The sequence below is a fragment of the Octodon degus genome, unplaced genomic scaffold, assembly GCF_000260255.1.
Source record: "Octodon degus isolate 3935 unplaced genomic scaffold, OctDeg1.0 scaffold00260, whole genome shotgun sequence".
Taxonomy (NCBI): Eukaryota; Metazoa; Chordata; class Mammalia; order Rodentia; family Octodontidae; genus Octodon; species Octodon degus.
The window spans coordinates 2593162-2603760 of NW_004524836.1; the positions used below are offsets into that span (position 1 = coordinate 2593162).

The following is a 10599-nucleotide window of genomic DNA, read 5'->3' on the forward strand; positions in this document are numbered from 1 at the left end:
CATTCTTTTTCTTTAATTTTTGATCTGCCAACTTAAGCTGTTAACCCTCCAGAAGAGAAGCTTAATGATATTATTACCCTATAACATAGGCAGTTGAGCTGAACCTCACTATTTGTCTGAATATCAAACATCTTAGACATAGCATGGAACAACAAGTATTTTACATCAAGTATTGATATGTTAAACTTTAAATCCCTACAGAATGTGAAGAAAAAAATAGAAAAAATAAGAGTTGGCAACTTAAATGCACTTAAACTATAGATAAACTCACTCCCTTACCTTCTCCCATGTAGCTAACCATAAATCCACTTAGAGGAAAACAGGATCATGAAATAGGAACAAAGATCTTAGGACAAACAATAAGATAAACTTTAAAACACTATGCCCCATGACAGGAAGATAGTTAAGAAAATGTAAACCTTGTGGCAATTGTGTGATATTCTTACACAATTTCTGAAAATGAAGTAATGAGTAATTGTGGTTACTATGGAAAAATATATAACCAGAAAAATATATAAAGGTAATGTTCAAATGGGGAGCAATAATTTGGGAGTCCTGACTCAAAGAATTTGAACCCACAGTAAAAGATTCTTTGTTCCTACAGCTTTGTTCTCTCTTTCTTGTGGGTCTTTTCCTCCCTGAGACTGTTGTAGCACTCTAACAGTTCTTATCACATTTTCCCTCTTACCCTGAGACTGTACTTAGATATAGGCTATCTTTTCCAGAGCCTCAATCAGCACATCTCTGAGAACAGTGGCTGGTCTGGCAAGATGTTCAGGAGAGAAATCATGATGAGAAAAGCAATGTTCAGGAGCCTGGGGCTGTACTTATTATTTAATGCCTGTTCTCAAACTGTTATTAACCTCATTAAGTTGCTTAGGAATGTTTTCTTCTGTGGATGAACTTATCTGTATTATAAAACTCAGTCAGTCTGCTCTGTACTATAAATACATCAACATCATTCTTGAAGGAAGAGAGGAGTTAATCTCCAGTACTGCCTGAGGACTGAAAGGCAGATGAACTTGGATTAAAACTTTTACATTTGTTCTTTGAAAATTTTAGGATTAAATATAATCCAGGTTTTTTTTTAATATGATCTGGACATAAGTGAAAATCAGTATGACTCTGGATGGGTCCTAGAAAAGGAAAACTCACCACGCTGGTACTTTGATTCTGAAATCCAGCAGCCACAGAGGAGAGAATTGTCTTGGACCAAATACTATCACAAATTGCGTTATTGCTCAGAAGTAAGGTGGTGGAGAAAGGATAGAAGAGTAGCTTCAAGTGTGGCACAAGAACTAAACCCTAACTATCTCAGATATAGAAAAACAATCTAAATCCAAGCTCTCCCAAAGTGGGTCTCTAAATCTTACCAACTATTCTTCCAGAAACAAGAGTTATAATTAACTACAACTACATTGCCAACCAGACATTGAACACACACTTGAGTGGCTCCTTTTAACCCTTTGGGAGCCAGAGAAAAAAGAAAATGCTCCAACTATTTTGTTTAGGGCCTACTTTCTAATAAATAACTCTAAATCAAAAAGTTCTAAAATCCCAGCCATCAGAAGATAGCCAAGGTGATAGCTTGGTGGTTTAAGTGCCACCAGTGACCTGGCAAATGGAAGGGCCCAAGTTCAATCTCCAGTACTGCATGATTAACCAGCCCCATGGGAATACTGTGCTAGATCCAAAACTGGGTGTGGCGACATACACCTATAATCCCAGCCCTGGGGAGGCTGAGAGGCACATGCCTTTAATCCCAGTGCTAGGGAGGCTGAGACAGGAGGATCACTACAAGTCTGAGCTGTGTAGTGAGACCTGGTACCAAATTAATTAATTAATTAATTAATTAATTAATATCACCTCCAGAAACAGAGACAGGTAAGAATTAAGAAGAAATCTCAGCCCTAGGACAAAGAGATCTTCAGAATCTTCTGGATTCCCTTTCTAGTCACGCAGGTAATTTCCCTCTCTGGTAGTGGTGGCTAGGCTCTTTATAAACCTACTCTGAGCTGGAGACATGGCTCAAAAGAATAGGCGCTTTCCTGGCAAGCTCAAGGGCCTGAGTTCAATCCTCAGTTCCACAAAAAAAAAAAAAAAAAATCACTCTGCATTTATTTCCAGGTATCTGGAAAACACATGAGAAAGTCACAGATTGAAGTCTGTACCCATTGTTTTCTATTAGAAGTTACTATTTGATTTATGCATACATTACATCTTTCCAGTCTAGATCATAGGTCTGAGGAAGTCCTCGAATGGTCTCAATGTACCTATCAGTGTCATCTGAAAACATTCGCAGATCTTGCTTGATCTGTTTTAGGTCACTAAGAGAAAAGGACATGTGAGCTTGGGTGATTGCAAACTCCCCTTTTACTTCTTCTAAGGTATGTTGTCCTTCAGTAGTTTGAAGAAAATCAGGTAAGGATGGATACAACACCATGAAGGCTTTAATTATGACTGCCCTAGAAGCTCCAACCTCAGGACTCAAAGGGCAAGTAGGGTACCCTTAGACTCAGTCATAGCGGGCAAGGCTTTCATTAATGTTGCCCTGAAAATCACATCCTTGGGTCCAGATATAGTGGATGCCTTAATGACCAAAGGAGTCTGATTTTCCTATTGCTTAGATTTACATTTGAACACAAGCAAGGATTATCTCTTAAAGCAAAGAAAGGTCTGAACATAAGACATTTCTGACCACTTTGCTCTTTCTTTGCAGTATGATTCTAGCTGTGAAACAGTATTCATAATCAATACTTCCCTCTGCATTCCATTTTGGCTCTACAGGGTAGGCAGGCCATGAATGGGTGCATAAAAGTATTAAACAGGTATTTTTTTTTTTATATGTGAAGTTTTAACATTTTCCAGTACTTAAAAATATATTCCAGAGGACTGTGAGATTTTGACATTGAGTATCCCCTCTGAAGTGGGGGAGAAGAAAAAAAATTAACATTCTTTTAAATTTCTACTTGATTTCCATATCCTCAAGATGGCCCCAAGGTGACTCTACTCCAAATGACTACTTTCTGAACCAGAAGATGGGCCTGACAGGAGAAGCCACCTTTTACAAGCTCACAACCCCATCTTCCCTAGATATGCATACTTCTAATTTTAGCAAATGTTTCTAAAAGCACAAGCTACAACTGATCCTGGCTATAATGGTTTAACAAAGGACACATTTCTAGCATATCAATAATCAATAAATATAAACCACTGTTTTCCCGTTCTTTGAAAGAGAATGAGGGCAAATATCAAAGGGTGATTTGGAAGTAGTTCGACTGCTTCTCAGCCTGCACAGAGATCACTCTGAGAGATAGGATCAGGCAAAAATGTGGCTCAGGGAAGTCTTGCCCTGGGCAGTAGGGTGGACAAGCCTTTAAGACATTCCTGTTATCTATCTACTAACCTTTTTTTCAGCAGCAGGATAAGGTTACACTTTTTCAAATCCATTCTAAAATTTCCATGTCTCTCAAGTTAAAATTATAGCAATCACAATTCACTTGTTAGTAAACACACATTAATCAATTTTCTACACACACATGAAAGAAGAACAAGGCTGGATAAAATCTCTTTCTTACTCTTGGCATATGCAAGGCACAAATGTAAACCATTTCCCTGATAGCTGCTTTCTTCTATGAAAAGCAGATAGTTGTTGCAAGCTGCCTCAGCCTGATTTCTTGGGGGGGCAGTCTAAAGATAAGGTGGTTCTAAAATTAATTCCTAATGAGTTGGGTAAAAACTCAGGAGTTTCTAACTTGCTAGTTGAGTGAAAAGTCTGATGGGCGAAAGGATATTTTTCCACTGGTTACCTGGTCAGGCTGTCAGGATCCAAATCCACTGAGCAAACTGGGTATCTGCCAGAAAATAGCCCTGGCTATTACCCCTCAGTTGTTCCCTCAGTTCTTACTAGTTCCCCAACCAGAGATTTGACTCCAAAATACTTCTTGTTTGAGTTATATGGGGGATGTATATAAAAGCCTAACCTAAGTAAATTTCCCCTAAAAAACAAACAAACAAAATATAGCATGTTACAAGCTTATAGTAAACGTTTTTTACTTTTTTTTGTACTTAGGACAGAATGTACAGGGTACACAAGGTTTCACTGCATAGATCAGACTTGTAATGATCCTCCTGTTTACAGCCTCCCAAATACTGGGATTATAGGTGTGCACCACCATGCCCAGTCTCAATTGCCAGCTGAGCATGCCCAGGGGTCAGGGCCAGCACGACAGGCCTGGGGATCGAACTCCCGGCCCCTGCATCTAAGCAGACACTTTAATCTGCTGAGTATAGAAAAAGTTTTAAAGTCAACCACTTGGGGTTCAATCCCCAGCACCATATCTCATGCATTGGCCCTGCCCCCAGGTACACTGAGCTAGCCACGGAGTCTGGGTACTGTTGTGCATGTTTGGAATCCCAGCACTAGGGAGGCAGAAAAGAGGAGGATTACTACAAGTCTGATCTGCATAGTGAGAGCCTGTACCAAATACATAATAAATAATACATAAATAAACTCCACTGCTTAGTTAAACAAGTATTTCCTCCCCTACACAAATGAATGATGAGAACAAGACCTAGCTTTCGGATCCACCATCTGTAGTGGAACCGCTGCCAAGATGCAGATTTTCATGAAAACTCTTATGGGGAAGACTCTCACGCTTGAGGTTGAACCCTCAGACACTATAGAAAATGCGAAGGCCAAGATCCAGGATAAGGAAGGAATTCCTCCTGATCAGCAAAGGCTGGTCTTTGCTGGTAAGCAACTGGAAGATGGACGTACCCTGCCTGATTGCAACATTCAAAAGGAGTCTACGCTTCATCTTGTGTCGAGACTCTGTGGTGGTGCTAAGAAAAGGAAGAAGTCTTATATCACTCCCAAGAAGAATAAGCATGAGAGAAAGAAGGTTAAGTTGGCTGTCCTAAAATACTATAAGGTGGATGAAAATGGCAAAAATAGTTGTCTTCATCGAGAGTGCCCTTCAGATGAATGTGGTGCAGGAGTTTTTATGGCCAGCCCCTTTGACAGATATTACTGTGGCAAGTGTTGTCTGACTTACTGCTTCAACAAACCAGAAGACAAGTAATTATGAGTTAATAAAAAAACTTCAGCAAAAGAGAGAGAGAGAAGAGAGAGAGAGAGAGAGAGAGAGAGAGAGAGAGAGAGAGAGAGAGAAAGGGAGAGAGAAAGGGAGGGAAAGAGAGAGAGCCAGGGACAGGGAGAGAGATAGAGAGAGAGAGGAAGAAGAGGAAGAGGAAGAGAAACAGCCCAGAAGTTGGAGATTCTCCCTTAAACTAAACGTGTTTTTAGTCCTTTAAATATTGTGTTCAGGAAACAGCTCCTCCTAATCTCACTCAGAAACTGGCTCTTTCCATGGGGCCTCAGGCGCAGGCTCCCAAGGAAGACTGTTGCCCAGAGCACTTAAGCAGGATATACTCTCATGTGTGTTCTCCTAAACAAACAAAATTTTGATGTCTTATCTGATGGGATTATTCCAGAGATGGGATATGTGTTCCTCATTTTGGGTGATTTCCCTACTTCAGGATTAGCAAGCACTGCCTTTCTAAAGGCTCAACATAAAGGCTCTTAATTTCTGAATAGGAGGGAAAGGTTTCTCTCTAACTTCACATGCCTCCAATAAGGAAAAGTATAAAGTGGCTAGTAAAGATCAGAAATGAGATCAGAAAAAGAGATCGTCTCATGCTCATCTTGAATTATTGGGACAATTTGCCCAGGAGTCATCATTCTCAGCCTCGAAAGTCAAGAATGGGGGAACTTAACAGCTAAGATTGCCTCCTCACCAGCAGAAGATTAGACCAGAAAGGAACCTGAGGCAGAACAAGCTCCACATTTCCTATAGAGTACAGAGGAGTGATCAGGACCATTCTGTCTTATGATACTTGTTCCCCTTGTGTTAAGAACAGCCACTAACCTATTGTCTTTTAACTGGCAGAAGAAATCCATTATTATTATTATTTTTTTTTTTTTTTGCAGTAGTGGGGATTGAACTCAGGACCTTGCACTTGCCAGGTAGGTGCTTATGCCACTGAGCTATCTGCTTGGATCCTGTGATTTATTAATATGCATGTATAAAATATGAACTAGATTTTGTAAAAAGGTGCATTTTACAGCATTTCATATCAAAGTCCACTAGAGGATGCTCCAGCATTACTCTCCCCCAGCACTGTTGTCTAACAAGTCAAACAAGGAACACCAAGAAATTCAATAATTAATCCAAATGCAACATATAAGTTTACCATCATTTTAACAAAAGACAATGCAAGGAAAACACAAAACCTAAGCAGTTGACAAAGACAAAGCATGGAATTCAATTTCATTGACTTATATTAGATTATTTAGAATTTTTATCTTATTAATTCTCTTCTAATTCATATGTATCTCAGAATGTCTATGTCTTCTGAGTTTTCATGTTATTATACTTCAGCTTCTCAAAATGAGTGTTAAAGATCTTCTGGGGGCTGGGAAGATAGCTTAGTGGTCTAAACACCTGCCTAGTAAGTGCAAAGACCTGGGTTCAATCCCCAGTATTGCATGCTGATCCAGCCCCAGAATTCTGGGCATGCCATACCAGCCACTGAAACTGGGCATGGTGGTGCACAGCTATAATCCCAGTGCCAGGGACGCTGTGACAAGGATCACTGTGAGTCCAAGCTGAATAGTGAGATCCTGTACCAAATAAGTAAATAAATAAACATACAATTTTTAAAAATTAAAAATGGTCTTCCATATTTCTTCAGGATATGTTGTGATTTTGTCTTCTTTTGTAATTGTGTGGATTTGGGTTCTTTTTTGATAAAGTTGGCTAAGAGTTTATCTGTTTTGTTTAATCGTTCAAAGAACTAATTCTTTCATTCTTTGACTTTTCCCATTGTTTTCTTATTCTCAATAGCATTAATTTTTCCTCTGAACTTGTCATTTCTTATTTTTTTTGTTATTTATTTGCAATTTTATTGCACTATGGTCTGATGACTTGCATGGGATAATTTCAGTTACTTTACATTTGCTTAAGCATGCTCTGTGAGCTAGTATGTGGCTTATTTTGGAGAAAGCCCCATGTACTGCTGAGAAGAAGGTGTATTCTGCTGTTGGGTGGAACATTCTGTAAATATCTACTAAGTCCATTTGTTCTTCAGTTGAGCTCTGACTTCTTTGTTGTTGTTGATTTTTTGTCTAGTTGATCTGTTTATTTGTGCCACTGGGGTATAAGTTCTCCATTACAATTGTATTAGCAGGGGCTGGGGGGGATGGCTCAGTAGAATAAGTGTTTCTCTGGCAAGCGCAAGGACCTGTGTTCAATCCCCAGTTCTGAAAAAAACAAAAACAAAAGACAAAAGACAAAAAAAAACCCACACACACACAAAAAAAAAAAACATACAATTGTATTAGTGCTTATCTGAATTTTCATATCCATTTCAGTTTATTTTATATGGTTAAGTGCACTGCTATTTGGTGCATACATATTTATGATTATTATCTTCTCCTCTTGGATTGTTCCTTTAAAAAGTAATAGTGATCTTTTTTGTCCCTTCTGATCAGTGTTGGTTTGAAGGCTACTTTGTCTGCATACAGAACAGTAATGACTTGCCTTTTCCAGGATCCTGTTTCATGGAAAATCATTTTTCACCTTTTGATTTTCAGCTTACGAATTTCTTTTTGAGTTGAATGTGTTTCTTGTATGCAGCATATTGTTGGATCTTAATTCAACAATATGTTTCTTTGATTGGTGAATTGAGACCATTCCCATTGATGTGCCAGATTGGGACTTTCAGACTCACAGAAATTGAGGCTCAATGTGGCCTCTGGTCATGGGTGTGGAGACTGAGTCAGTTAACTTAAAGAACTCTGTGTATCTATTGAAAGTCTGATTATGGTTCCCTGACGGTGGATTCCTCCTCTGGATGTCGCTCACCCAGTCATTGTGGGAATTTCATACTCAAAGCCCTGAGAGAAAGCCAATTCACAGTTGCTCTGAATTACAGGTTCAGTAAAATGGTATCAAACCAGGAGTCCATTCCAAAGGACACGGCAGATGTTTGGGCTGAGGTCACACACCAGTTGTTGTAGTAGACAGCGTCTACTACGCTATTGCCTTGGTGTGTTTCTCCCTGAAAATCTTTGAAGTCACCTGGTTTTTTCACTATGTCTCTATAAATTTGATCTTCCTTTCTCTTGTCACAAGCCAGGAGTTGGGAAGAAAGTACAGGCTCTAATTTTCCTTCAGAGCCTTCCTGGGTCCTAGAGATCTTCTCTCTCTTTCTTTTCTTCCCCAAGTTATTATTATCCAGTGTCTGGATTCCAAATCTTAGGAAGGCTGACTTATTGCTGCTTACCAGTACATCATCTTACTGGAAGCCTTGCACATATGTGTTTGTATTAATCTAACCTATAACAGAAAATATTATTCTACCTGTTATGACCATTCTCTTAATGTGGGATTCAAGAAATTCCAGAATCTTTCTGATCTTCCTAATCAAGGGTTCACTTTTCTGCACTGCAGCCTTGAGGATATTATTTTCTATACCAGAAATGTTAGATTCTGGCCTCTTCTCTGTGCAAAACATAAGCACCCATGAAAATACCGATCAAACCTCCTATAGGCAGATTGCCCTGCTTTTACAGCAAACACTAATTTCTCCCTCCTCTGAATCCTTTTCAAATCGCTAAAAGTCTGTACAAATAACAGTTCATTTGGTGTCTATTGTCTTCTTGTACTAGAGTTATTGTCAAACTTTGTTCAATATTAGTCACTATTTTCTCTCTGGGTTTTTCTCCCTGTGTCATTTAAACACATGACAAGACCCCAGCTCTGGCCACTGAAGATAATGCAGAAAAAAAAGAATGCAGAAAAATAAAGAGAGAGAGAGAGAGAGAGAGAGAGAGAGAGAGAGAGAGAACAAAACCAAACCCCATGTTTGTGTCCTAGAAGCCTGAATTTCTAGATTTAAAAAAATTAGACAAAAAAGCAGACTCTTATTTAAATTTTTTTTAAAAAAACTACTCCAATACTGGTTAGAGAGAGAAATAAGAAGGAGAGAGAGTTACCAAACCAAGAGACATCAGTAAATAATCAGAGCGTCTCAACACTTTCCAGGTGTACTCCTAAGCAGGGTTCCTGAGACCTCTCATGAAGAGATGCAGGTTGCAAAGCCAGCAGGCATCTGCATGGTGCTTACTGCACAGAGCTCCAAGGAGACAGATCCCAGACAAACAGTCTGCAAGGTGTATCTGAGCAGATAAAGACAAATATCACAAATGTTCTCAACTTCAGCTTGGCAGGAGTAATTTCCAAGTCTTCCAGACACAGTATGAGAGTGTCTGAGAGATTTGCTGAACCTAAAGGGACCGTCAAATTCTTTCAGAATGAAGCCATTCTGGTAGCACTTTGCACATGATCACTGGAGCAGCAGATGCCTCACAAATCATTCATTGAACAAATAGGTCTTTCCCCAACATCTTGGAGCTATTCATGCTCTCTAGAATTTAGACAATCTAGAGATCTAGCCTGCAAGACTAAGATTCTCAGGGGAAGGCATTTTATAAAACTCCCTTGGAATCTCCTTACATGGTGTCTAGGATATTGTCTTTCACAAAACAAAATGGTAAATGAATAGTTGAATAAATCATGCTTTCTAGAAGGAAAGCTGGATTTCCTTCTAGATCTAAAACTGAAGTCTCCAAGAAAAATACATTCCTATAATCCAACCCAGTGATGCCCTAAAACCTGTGTTGCTATATACTGAGCCTGAGAATTCAGGAGAAAACTTTAGCTAAAGAAACCCTGGAAATCATAAATAGCTTATAACAGTTTTACATGTCACTAAAAAAATAGCATATATTTGTGTAAAAGAAAAAAAAACCCTTTAAGTCTGTAGTAATAGGTTAATATAAACTTATCTAGAAATCCATGCCATATTTGAAAATCATATCAGTACAGAAGTTTTAAGCATGGTAACCTTCTTTTTATTGATCTATTTTTGTATGCATTTGGTACAGGGTCTCACTATATGGCTCAGACTCATAGTGATCCACCTGTTTTTTTCTTCCCTAGCACTGAGATTACAGGCATGCACCACCACACCCAGTCTCTTATTGATCTCTAAATCACTCACTATAAAATAATAACTGGTTTTTAGTTTATTCTTTGTTCATGACAAGCTTCAGTGTTTTCTCATGCAACTAACCTTCTGGAGATTATCATTTACCTGAAACTCAAATATGTAAAATTTAAAAAATATTATATATATATATATATATGTGTGTGTGTGTGTGTGTGTGTGTGTGTGTGTGTGTGTGTGTGCATGTGTGTTTCTTTTGGGCATCAAACTCATGCTTGCTAAGCAAGTGCTGCACCACTGAGCTATATCCTCAGCCCCAAGGTTCATTTTTTAAATAAGGAAATTCCTGATTCTAAATTTTCTTTTTGGTGATGAAAACAGTTTAGTGCATTTGAATACAACACATATACTTTCAAATGCTGAAGTACATTTTACTGTGGTAAAATATATAACATAGATGTTTAGCATTTTAACTGTGTTATGTGTATAGAGCAATGACATGAAGTGTATCATTTCATGCTACAA

The 10599-nt window shown here is 38.6% G+C and overlaps 1 pseudogene; it reads left to right on the forward strand.

Moving 5' to 3' along the window:
• Positions 1-4616: 4616 nt before the first annotated feature.
• On the forward strand, positions 4617-5094 carry LOC101577691 (annotated as a pseudogene).
• The last annotated feature ends 5505 nt before the right edge of the window (positions 5095-10599 follow it).